We start from the raw sequence: 12,566 nt of genomic DNA on the forward strand, positions 1-12,566 counted from the left end.
TCTTATTTTATTAGCGTTACTCATCACATGGAATGTAAATTATTTAAAAGTTATTGTTGTGGGTTTTGTTAGCTGGACTTCAATGGACTAGAATTCCTACAGAAACTCTGACAGTTACTTTCTTATTTGTGATCGTGTTTGCAAGAAATCAGAATCCTATGTGCTAGACAATCATAAGGAGATGTGAATTCCCAAGTATAATTTCATAACTTTTTATAAACCTTGCGTTTGCCAAATGTTATAAGTCATATTCTCAATTAATCATCAGTATGTTGAGATGTTCTATATTCATGACGCAGAAAAAGAAACTGCAATTAGTGGGTTTCTACCTATTTGGTTGTTGGTGGCCATTTAAAAATCCCTGGCGTACCTCTTGAGTAAATTGGAACTTGAACATAGGCCAGATCCTCTTTCCCTATTACCAGGTATTTTTACTTAAAGAATGAAATGAGCTTCATTACTATCCTAATAAAAATGTAATTTGATCAGTCTCCAAAGAAAACCTCCAAGGAAACATGAACATTAAAACAATTCCAGATAAATTTGGATGGCTTATTCTCTTGCATTACCCATGCTACAGTTTTCCCCCCACTATCATGAGAAACTGAGAATTGATTAATTTTTATTCAAAACGTGGTTACAACTTGAGATTTTAGATAATATGGAGATGAATAGATTAAATTCGTGTTTTAGATTAGTTTCCAGTCATTGACACACTTAACCCCCTTCAGAATGGCCATCTATATACCACATTTTGATTAGACATTTTACTTTGAAAATAAGAATATTTCAGCAGTACATTTGAGGGCATTTAGCATAATTTCCCACATGGTTAAGGTTAACTTTTGGAATTGTGCCTAAGAATTGATCCCTCTAGGCCTAGGTCCTCAGACATCATTTTATTTTTTATTATTTATGAAGTGCTATGAATGCACACAGTACTGTATGATGAGCAAAATGTGCCAAAAGAGAGAGATTGAGCTCAAGGAAGAGAGAAAAAAATCAAGAGTTTTTCTCAGAGGAATTTTCTATTCAGAATTTGCTTGAGTTGCTCTTATTACTTAAACACACAGCTGCTGAATCAGTTCTTGGCTAACATCCCTGATATGTATATTCCCATATTATTTAAAAAATAGTTTAATTCAGGGATGAAATTTGTTTGACTGTCATTTGTAATTAGTAAAAGGAAGATGAAAATGGCAGGAGGAACTTTAGACGGTAATTATTTGCTCTTTCATCTGATATAGTTATTCACCTCTGAATGTTGTAGAGGAAAGAGTTATTGGTCTTTATTTTAACCCTTCTTCATTCCAAACTATTATTATTCAAGAGACCACAGAATATAAATGTGCCTAGGGACTTGTGCCATGTTTTGGGTGATTATTAAATTCTAAATCCCATGGCAATGTGAAGATTTGGAATATACATTTAATCCCCACATGCTAGAGAGACAATACAGCCATGAGTTTGTGTTGTATTTTACTTTCTATATTTATGATGCTTGTTGGTTGAATACTTGAACCTGGACAAAAATTTTTCATGGCTACTGTTACCCCAGTCTGGCCCCTTCTTTACCATATTGGAATTTAGTCCTGTGTTTTTCAAATGAGCTTCCACTAGTCCTGTCCAAACTTTATTTTTTAAACCTTCAATCCTTTATCAGAGTGGCTGTATGAGCAGCTGTATGGCTCCTTTGAGTGAAGTGCTTGTAGGATGCTGCCTGGCAAAAAGGCAAGAAGCCAACAGCATGGGTTTGCCATCAATTAGAAAATTTAGATTCTTCTCTAAAGACTCTGGTTTAGTAGGTCTGGGGTGGAATTGGAAATCCATGTATTTAACAAGTTCCTCTGATAGTTCTTATGGTTAAGCTGAGTTTGAGAAACAAAAATCTCACCGTCTGACATGGAAATATCTTGATTTAGTCACTAAGGAGACCTTGTGTTCAAAAGGCAATAGATGGTGACTACAATTGAAAAACAGGTAAAGTCCCTCAACGGTCACTTCTCCTGGAGAATGTCCATCTTGGTTTCCAAAGAACTGCACTTTTATGGATTCATTAATTTTACGTTTCTGTCATCTTTGCAGTCAATTAACATGGATACATTTAGAGTGATAATAACCATTGTTCTGTGTCTGTGTGAAATATGATTTTGGTTAAAAGGCCATCGGGTGTTTGTCCTCTCTCTCTTCCCCTCCTTCTCCTTCGCCAGCCTCCCCGCCCTTCTTTCTTCCTTCTCTTTCACGCCTCTTCATTCCCCTTTAACCCTATAGAATATCGAGGAAAAAAATGTAACAAAACAATTACACTTAGTAAGCAGAGCATTTTGGGGAAGTGCGTGTTTTGTGATAGAAACTCAGGGACCAAAGAATTTAAAAAACATTCCTGAGTGTTTGATATTATTGGGAGGTTGAATCCTAATCAGAACCAGAAAGAACTGAAAATTGAAGATTCGATATAATGGACATTTAAATAGGTGACTGTAGGATTGTCTTAATGGGCGTCATGATTAAGAAAAACAAAACAATACTTAGTATTTCTTCAGTAATACATAAATTTATTTTGAGTGTAAGAAAGTAAAACTCTTTCCAACTCTTGGAGTCAGACTGCTAGAAGATTCTGCTTCACATAGAAAAATCTGAGGTTTCTGCCTGTGAGAACAGTATTTAAGAATGAATGTGTTTAATACTGTAAAACCTTACTAACAGAATAACTTCAGGCACTTATTAAAATTTTGAATATGCTATTCTGAATCACAGCCTTTTTTAAAACAAATACACCTTCATTAAAGTACAAATAGCATTTTGCACAAGTTTGACTGTTTTGCCAAATAGAAGTCCTGCCAGACCTGCCTTAACAAATAGATAAAAGTGATTTGTAGTGAGAATTTATCACACTGGTATGATTGTGCTGCGTGCTCCACGATGCTAGACGAGTTTGTTCCCTTAAATAAGAGAAACGTTTTTCTTACAGTCTTCTTTTTGCTCTGAATTTGCTCATCAATCTCTTTCTTCTTAGTCTGGCAAAGGTAAATGTGGGTAAAAATTGTTTAAAGTTTTTATGCCAAATTCCAAATAAATGAGGTCAGCATTAGTGAAGCTTTGTTGTCTTTTGTTCTGGTAAGGAGTTTTCCTGCAGAGTTTAACTAAGTGAGAGAAACTGTTCTCTGCAAGTTTTCTCTTGTGACCATTTAGGATGCCCCAGGACTAGCAGGCATGAAAGGTTTTTACTGGATTGCTTGATGTATCCTCGTTTGGAGGTGATTTGGCACCATGTCTGGCCATTCTCCTCCTCCTAGAATAAACAAGAGAATCATCAAAATTCCATGAGGTTTTATTATTTTTGGTTGCATTCCATCAGAACAAGCAATATCTAATAGAAAATCTTAGCATGAGAAAAATCATAGACCATTTCCTTTGTTTTTTCTAGGGAAAATGTTTTGTTGAGTGTATTTACACTTTTTTGGGGTATTCACATTGGATTAGTTGAGACTTTTAACATAGTGTTGCTCAAGGGTAGAGGGCAGAGAAGAGGTATGGCATGGTATGCTCGACCACAGTGTTTCCAGTGGTGGGTTGTGACCTATTGTGTATCAAAAATTAATCTAAGGGTCACAGCTAGCATGTAAAAAAAATACAACTAGATAGAAAAGAAAACATCAAAGTGTAAAAGTATTGTTTCATGAAATTTTCAGTCATATGTGTAACTGTTTATGTATGTGTATACAAACATACATACACATATATATGTTACTGGGTCATGGTATAAAATGAGTGACAAAGAAAGGTCAGAGAACAGTGTTCTAGGTGGCTAGTCCCCCCAAAGGGAAAAGAGTACATGTATTTTGTTCACCACTGTATCCCTAGTGCTGTAACCAGTACTTAGTTGGCACTCAGTAAATATTTGCAGATTGCTTGATAACTCAACTCAGTGATGGTTATAGTGGAACTACTAATACAGATGAGAATGTATATCACTAAGGTGTGTTGTGTAGGAAAAAGATTTAGAATCATGGCCTTCACACAAGAGTGGCATTCACTGTTCTGAAAAATATCAACTAAGGATGTCTTTTCTGTAGACCTATTAAGTGAACAAATGTGGGACACGATTTGTGGCTGAAGCTGATGTGGTTAAAGCTCCTCTTAGAGGTTTTGAGTAGTTCTAATGAGGAAAATGGAAGGAAACGTAAGGAAAATGACCTGATCATTGTCCTTCATGAGACATATAAATGAGTGAGGCTCTGGTGCCATTCTTAGTATGCTTAACAAGACTTAATAAGGCTTAATAAGACTTAACAAGACCCAGCCTCCTGGTTGTGTTCCAGACCAGAGTTGTTTTGGTTGTGGCTATTTTAATTAGTATTTGGTTACATAATTGACATAGTAGTAGTAATATTTGGTACTACCGTTTGTTGATACCTATTGGAGCCAAGTGCTGCTAAATATTTTACATATATAATCTTATTTAATGATCAGAGCAACCCTATGAGTTAGGTGGTGATATTTTCATTTTATAGGTCAACAAACTAAGGCACATGAAGTAGAATAACTTGCCCAGGGTTTTACAGTTAGTAAGCAGCAGACCCCGAACTTGAACTCAGGTCTGTTTCAGAGCCCCAAATCCTCTATTCTAATGCCTTTTTTCACCCACACCTAGGTGAAATGATACCTTTCTTGATGCCTTTCCTTATTCCAGGGTGTTCTTTGACGAAGTATCCCATCAGCGACTATTGCCAGGTGCAGCTGCTTACGATCAGTAATAATAATAATCGGTTTCGTAATGGCTCAGTCCTTGGGAATTACAGAGACTTGAAGGTGGGCTAAGATTAGCATGCCCTTACTCTTATAGATAACACCTCCTTTTTCCAGGGGGAGTTAGGTTTAACAGTTAAAAAAACATGAAACCACTCATAGCTGCGTACACTTGTTAAAATGCCTACTTCTGAATTTTAACTTGGTATTTCATGTCCTCATGTGCTATTTCCTTAGGAAGAGACTTTTTGATTTGTCATTAAGCTAAACAACTTCTAAGATAGATTTGAAAGGAAAATAAGCTCAGAATGTGTTAGAGATTGCTTGGAGGGTTTTTGCTTGCCTTTTTGCTTTCAGTCTTTAAAAGTAGTTCCTATGACCTGCCCAGGGACCCTTGAATTTCTGCTGGGTAGAAAGATTTTGTACTTAACGTTTTTGTATATTATTAATGTGACTGATCATCAATTGGTGAGTGCTAATTGGGGGCCAAGAGTAGGAATTCAGCTAAAGAGCTGGACAAGTTGTATGCAGTATACTAGTAGTCACTACAGTTAGAGAAAGCATGGTCTAACTAGGACCTCTCAGAGGAAGGTGGGGATCTGGGGTATTTTTAGTTCTTGAAGATCCCAGTATACTTAAACAATAAAAGGCTTATAAAAATTAACCTATGTTTTAAACATATAATTTGTCAGTATATCTATTTCTTCATGAATAACCTCATTTGCACATAGTGCCAAATGTGCAAATTTGAGATTCTTTCTGAATACGTGTGGCTCTTGCACACACCCTATTTTATAGGTCAGATGATTCATGCTATGTGGCACATTATCAGGACTGAGGACCTGAGCTTAGGTTCATTTCTTGATCTCCAACTGGTTCCTCTTTCTTCCCTTCCGAAGGCCCCAAGGATTGGCTTACTTGTTCATCTTGTAACTGCCACAAACTTTCCAATCTTTTCTCTCTCCTGTATCAAGGCCAGAGAGGAAGATGGTCTTAGCTTTTCAATTGTCCTCTCAAACCTGAAATAAGCAAATTCAGCTGGTGTTTTTTTAGAGCGATATTTTCCGTTGACTTAGTAAGGAAACAGATTTGGAGTAGAATGGAAACAAATTGGAAGTGGAATGGAGAGGTAAGAAAGTAAGTGGAAAAAGTGAAAATGTCAAGAGAATGAGAAGACAAGCCAGAGGCTGGGAGAAAATATTTGCACAAGACGTATCTGATCAAGGACTGTTACCCAAAATATACAAAGAACTTTTTAAAACTCAACAATGAGGAAATGAGCAATGCAGTTAAAAAATGGGCAAAAGATCTGAACAGACACCTCACTGAAGAATATGGCAAATAAGTGTATGAAAAGGTGCTCAACATCATATGTAATTAGGGAATTGCAAATTAAAACAATGAGATGCTACTATACACCTATTAGAATGGGTGAAATCCAAAACACCGACAACACCAAATACTAAGGATATGGAGCAAAAGGAACGCTCATTCATTGCTGGTGGGGATGCCAGATGGAACAGCCAAGACAGGCAGTTTCATAGAAAACTAAGTATACTCTTACCATATGATTCAGCAATTACATTGCTTGATATTTTCCCAAAGGAGCTGAAAACTGATGTCCCTAGAAAAACCTCCACATGAATGTGTATAGTAGCTTTATTCATAATTACCAAAACCTGGAGGCACCCAAGATGTCCTTCAGTAGGAGGATGGATAAACACACTGTGGTACCTCCAGAGAATGGAATATTATTCAGTGCTAAAAGGAAATGACTTGTCAAGCTACAAAAAGACGCGAAGGAACATTAAATGTATATTACTAAGTGAGATTAGCCAGATGTACTGTATGGTTCCAACTATCTGACATTGTGGAAAAGACAAAACTATAGAGACAGCAAAAAGATTAGTGGTTAGTGGTTTCTAAAGGTTTGAGTGGGAAGAAGGATGAATAGGCAGAGGACAGAGGATTTTTAGGCCAGGGAAACTAGTCTGTATGATCTAAAATGCTAGATGCATGTCATTATACATTTGTCAAAACCCATAGAATGGGTTGTGATGTTGATGGTGCAAGAGGTGGTGCCTGTGTGCAGGGAGTGGCATGTGAGAACTCTGAACTTTCCACTCAGTTTTGCTATGAACCTGAAACTGCTCTAAAAAATAGTCTATATCAAAAAAAAAAAAATAGTCAAAGATATTGGGTACAACACTTTAATCAGCATTTTAAAGTGTACTACATGCAAAGATAATGTTATATGATCAATAACTCCTTAATGTGTAAGTTTAAAAGCACCATGAAATCTCTTCAGAACCTATGAAAAGTTTTATGTAATAAAAAAAATGAGGCAAAGAAAGTGAGAAGGATGGTTACACAGTAAATCATACTTTTTTATTCCTTAGGAGGTGACTGGAGCCAAGTCATGATCTTTCTTAGATCACCTGCCTCTGTGACTGCTGTCTCCCTTTTTGGGAGAGCTCATTCTCCCTCAGTCCTCTTGTTTCCTGAACAGATGTTTTAAGTCCTGTGCCTTTAGTGAAGAAAACGCCATCCCAGCATCCCCTCCATCTGCAGTTCTTCCCTCCTCTGAGGAGGAAGGACAAAAATATTTCTTATTTGCTTACCTGGTAATAGGCACTGTGCTAGATGTTACCTCTGTTATCTCTTTAATCTTCATAATAACCCACATGAATGACCGTTATTATCCCCGTTATACACGTTAATAACTGATGCAGAGAGGTGATAGAACTTGTTTGATGTCTGACGTAGACTTTGAATTGATGGATTTAGGATATCATCTTTGATTTCCAAGTTCAGGGTATTTCCCTCCATGCCAGGAGCATGCGCATAGGTGCCAATGGTGAGTGTGTGGTCATCAAAGGAATGAAGATTCGCCAGCACATTCATTTAAGAAAACCCAGACTTTGAATATGTTTCTTGATTATCTTCTTCAAGAAGAAAGGCAATCCTAAGTCCTTACCCACATTTTAGAAGCATACTGGACATCTATCTTGTAAAGTTTTTCAACCTAGATTTCTTTTTATTATTCTCTGTGCTTTTTGCTGTATCTTTCTTTCCTTTTCTCCTCTTTTGAAACCCATTAATGTTTTTACTGGGATTTATATACCTTTATCTGGAGTAGTGGTTCTCAACCTGGCATGTTTTTATCCCCCAGGGGACATTTGGCGGTATCTGGAGATATTTTTGGTTGTCACAATTGGGAGTGGTGTTACTGGCATCTAGTGGGTAGAGGCCAGGGATGATGCTAAACATCCTACAGGGCTCAGGACAGCCCACACAACAGGAATTATCCAGCGCAAAATGTCGATAGTGTGAGGTGGAAAATGCTGAGCTTAGAAGAGTGGGCATGATTATCAGGAGACTGCTGTCTGCATAGCACTGGATTCTCACTAGAACATGTCATGAAACCTGGTGCATTGTGTAACTGGCTTCCTTTCACAGCATTAGGAACAGGGTAGTTTATCTGTATGAGTGACTCCTGAAGGAGCACTGTACATATGTAACAACATAGGTGAACCGACAGAATTTCAGTAAAAGAGACAAAACATGGTAGGATGGCAGATCCACACATTTTGGAAGCCAGTTTGCAATCAATTTTGAATGATATAGTTTGTGCAACTTCAGCTGCTTGTTTATTCTCCATCAGTGTTTCAACCAGTGTTTTAAGTTGTGCCTGTGATTCAGTGCTAGGGAATGGACCAGCTGCCCGCCTAGTTCCCGCTGTCTGCGTCTTCTATTCCTCTTTTATGGAATGTGTAGTTGTGATAACTGTGACAGTCTCTGGGGTTTATGACCATATTTGAACACCACAGTGGTGCACTATGCTCCTGTCTTGGCCTGGAGATGGGCACCAAATTTCCATGGTTTCCCAAACCCTTTGTGGCCTTGCTCTGGTTTTTCTTTGCTCCATCAGTCACGGCATTGCTGGACAGGATTCAGTGACATCTGTCAGGCCTGTCAGTAGCAATTAAATTATTTTCATGAAGCCTTTTTGCAGTTGCAAACCTAACTGAGGTACCATGTGACATTTCTCATTAGCTAAGGAAAATAACTTAAATCAGAGTGGCATCCTCATTTCTTCGAATGTCCTTTTTGTGCCATTGAAGGTGGTTTGTGGCTTTTTATTACATTTTTATACAAACGTTGGTACTAACAGACATTTTTTTTAATTAAGGTTATGATGGTTAACAACCTTGTGAAATTACAGTTGTACATCATTATTAGTCATGTTGTAGGTACACCACTTCACCCCTAGTGCCCTCCCCCACCCCCCTTTCCCCTGGTAACCACCGATCAGTTCTCTTTCTAACAGACTTTTTTATCAAGCAATATAAGAGAGATGTCAGGAATGAGGAGTTACAGTCTCTTTATATCTTGCTGTAAGGAATTACTCTTAAAGCAGAAGAAGTCCTGCCTGAAATAAGATGAAAACATTGCATATGTATGTTTTTGGCTGTTTGGTCTATGCAAATAGTTATGTATTATTACTTTATGAAAATGGACTCATTCTGCACACACGCATTCTGCAATTGGATTTGTTCTCTTAAAAAATGAGAATATACAACTATGTCCTGGGGGGCTTTGGGGAGAAAAAGAAGGAAAAAAAAAAAGAAGATTGGCAACAGTTGTTAGCTCAGGTGCCAATCTTTAAAAAAAAGAAGAAGATATCTTTCATAAAAGCACATAAATAATAAAAATGTTTTTGTAGCTTTATGAAATGCCCTTGTATGTATGTGGGATATGGATATATTATAATATGTTTTGACAAATCTGTTTTGATGGGCATTGTGTTATGTTATATTTTTTCCTACAATGAATGTCAAATTTATTTGTTTACTTGCACAAGCTTTTCTGTTGCATAAACTCTTACAAATAGAATTCTTAGGGGCCAGCCGTGTAGCTGAGTGGTTAAGTTCGCACGCTCTGCTTCAGCAGCCCAGGGTTTGCTGATTTGGGTCCTGGGTGTAGACCTACACACCACTTGTCAGGCCATGCTGTGGTGGCATCCCACATAAGAGAATTAGTATGACCTACAATTGGGATATACAACTATATACTGGGGCTTTGGGGAGAAAAAAAAAGAGGAAGATTGGCAACAGATGTTGGCTCAGGGCCAATCTTCTTCACCAAAAAGAAAAAAGCGTACTTTAAAAAAACCAAACAAACCTACCTTTAGGGGAAAAAAAAGAATTCTTAGGTAGCACGTAATGAGAAACTTTAATATTTCTCAGGATTGCCACATTGTCCTCTCTGATGACTATTGAACTCCTACCGGGCAGGGACTGGATTCTAGAAAGCGAAATAGCTCTTCTCTCCTATCTTTGCCACCACTGTGCTTTCCCCTCCTTGGCTGGTCTAAATAGTGAAAAATATGTTGTCTCATGCAATTCCTTAATTAATAGAGAAGTTGACATTTTTCATCCATTTACAGAACACTTATTCGTATTATTCTGTGAATTGTTCGTCCTTACCTTTTGTTGGTTTATTCATAGCCTTTCCCTGTTCTAGTGAGTTGTTCATCTTTTTTCTAATGAAATAAAAATATTTAAATTGTTTTTTCTACTCAGAAGTTTGATTGCTTATGCTTCTCTCTCATTTCTCCAAACGACTCATTTCTCACCATTAATATTTGTTTACAAGTAATATATGGATCATTTCTATTTCAAACTGGAAAGAAATGAATTGACCTTAAATAGTTATAGTGTATTAATTTTTGAAGGACTATAGAAGAGTATGCATTAACATTTAGGGCATTGAATTTTTGAAGTAAACTGTTTAAAGATTAGATCTTCAATATTAACATGGAAATTTTATACATGCACACACGTGTATGGATATATATATATATATGTATGTTTGTGTGCCAAGGTATGAGAAATGCTCAAAATATTATGCAAGAGGCATTGAATTTTTAAGTTTTGTTGGTGTAACAGAAACAAGATGCAGTAAATTGTATGGCTCTATATCCATGTATTGGGCTTTGGTTTTGTGTTCTGGTGGAAACAGTTTCTGAAATTTTTTCTAATCCCTTATATTCAAGAGAAGGATGCTTCTATACATTATTTTGGATTGACTTGCATTCTATTTCTACACCATCTCCATTCTAGAATGGAGTCTATGAACAAGAGTATTTAGTTTTTGGAATAATTGACACTTGGTTCACTTAATAGAACAAAACCCACCTTCTGCGTTGCTCTATTTCAGAAGTGTCCCTTTGGTTTCTTTGTCTGTGTTGTCCATGCTCTTTCTCAAATCTGACACAGCACCAAGGAATCCTGACTTACTTCACTTAGCTTGGACATATGTGAGAATTTTGGAAAGTGATGGAGAAGAAAGGAAAGAAGACTTTCAGCCACCAAAGATAAACAGTCACGCACCACATGACAAGATTTCACTCAACGACCACATATATGACAGAGGTCCCGTAAGATTAGTACCATATAGCCTATGTGCGTAGCAGGCTATACCATCTAGGTTTGTGTAAGTACACTCTATGTTGTTCACACAATGACAAAATTGCCTGATGATGCATTTCTCAGAATATATCCTCGTTGTTAAGCAACACATGACTGTACATATTTGAGGTCAAATAATATGTCCCTATTTCCTTTGCTTTCATCATCAAATGGGTATATTCTAATCTAATCCTCTTGGGGTTTCTCCTTAGGTCAGTGCCTACCAGATTTTACATCGTAGGCGAGTTATGTAACTCTCTTTCCACACCTGTAAAGTGTAATATCTGTATAGTCTAGGTTTGAAAATTCACTAAGTTTCATGGCAAAATATATGTTAGTTTTGAGTGAAGTTTGTTTTACAAACATTGACTTATCTTCTGTTCCCCAACCTTTATGCCATTTCACACCTTTACATATTCTCTGTTGGCTGTAGAAGGACATCTTCCACCCTTCTTTTTCCAACTGGTCAACTCCTAGTCATTCTTCTACATTCGTCTCAGATGATGTGGCTTCCTGGAAAGCTTCACCCACACTTGAGATGGAGTTTAATACTCAGTTCCCTGCACTAACTCAGTACTTTATACATACTTACATTTTGGCATTTTTCATGCTTGTGTCATATCAGTCTAGGCAGTTGCCTTTTCTTCTGGACTGTGAGCTCATAGACCCATGTCAAAGGCCACCATGTCTTATTCCCTTCCATGTGCATGATGCCTACTGGGAAGGTGAAGTTATAAACTGTCAGTTAAAGTTTATGTTATCATTTAGGTTTAGAATAAATTTGAAATTAATTCAATGATTTAACTCATTCCGGTATCTTCTGAGTAACTTTTGAGAAGATGAAAAATGGCCCTGGCAGCTAGGCTGCAGTGTTCCCCATTGAACATAAATACCTTTTATAAAATAGAAATAATCAGACAGGGCTACTCCTTGAGTAAGTCTGAAGCCAGACTGAGACCGGACACTTTGCAACCACAAAAGTAATTAAACATCCCTTTCATGACTGACATGAGTGATTGCTACTGCTTTACTGACAATGATTCCAACTCAGCATTAATGTTCTGCCTTCTAGATTAAATTTGCCAAGACTCATTCAGTGAACTGCACCTACTTCCTGACAACTTCCAGTCCAAATCTGACCACTACTTTTCTAAATCCTCCTTGGAATCTCCCAGAACAAACCCCAATTCTATAATAAGCTTCCTTTAGTTTCCTATTTAGATGCCCCAGTTCCTTTGGCGTACTCTCTGTCTTGCTGTAGGAAGCTAAAGAAAGCTCACTCGATTTACTACAGATGTGTTCTTGGGGGTCTTTGGCTAGTGGGCATCGTAGTGAATGTTGGAG

At 37.3% G+C, this 12,566-nt stretch overlaps 1 protein-coding gene across 6 annotated transcripts in view; it reads left to right on the top strand.

The window, feature by feature from the left end:
• The window catches only part of BICC1 (BicC family RNA binding protein 1), a 267,016-nt gene that overhangs the window by 161,270 nt on the left and 93,180 nt on the right, over window positions 1-12,566 (top strand). The window lies entirely within an intron of this gene.

This window comes from Equus przewalskii, chromosome 1, assembly GCF_037783145.1.
Source record: "Equus przewalskii isolate Varuska chromosome 1, EquPr2, whole genome shotgun sequence".
Taxonomy (NCBI): domain Eukaryota; kingdom Metazoa; phylum Chordata; class Mammalia; order Perissodactyla; family Equidae; genus Equus; species Equus przewalskii.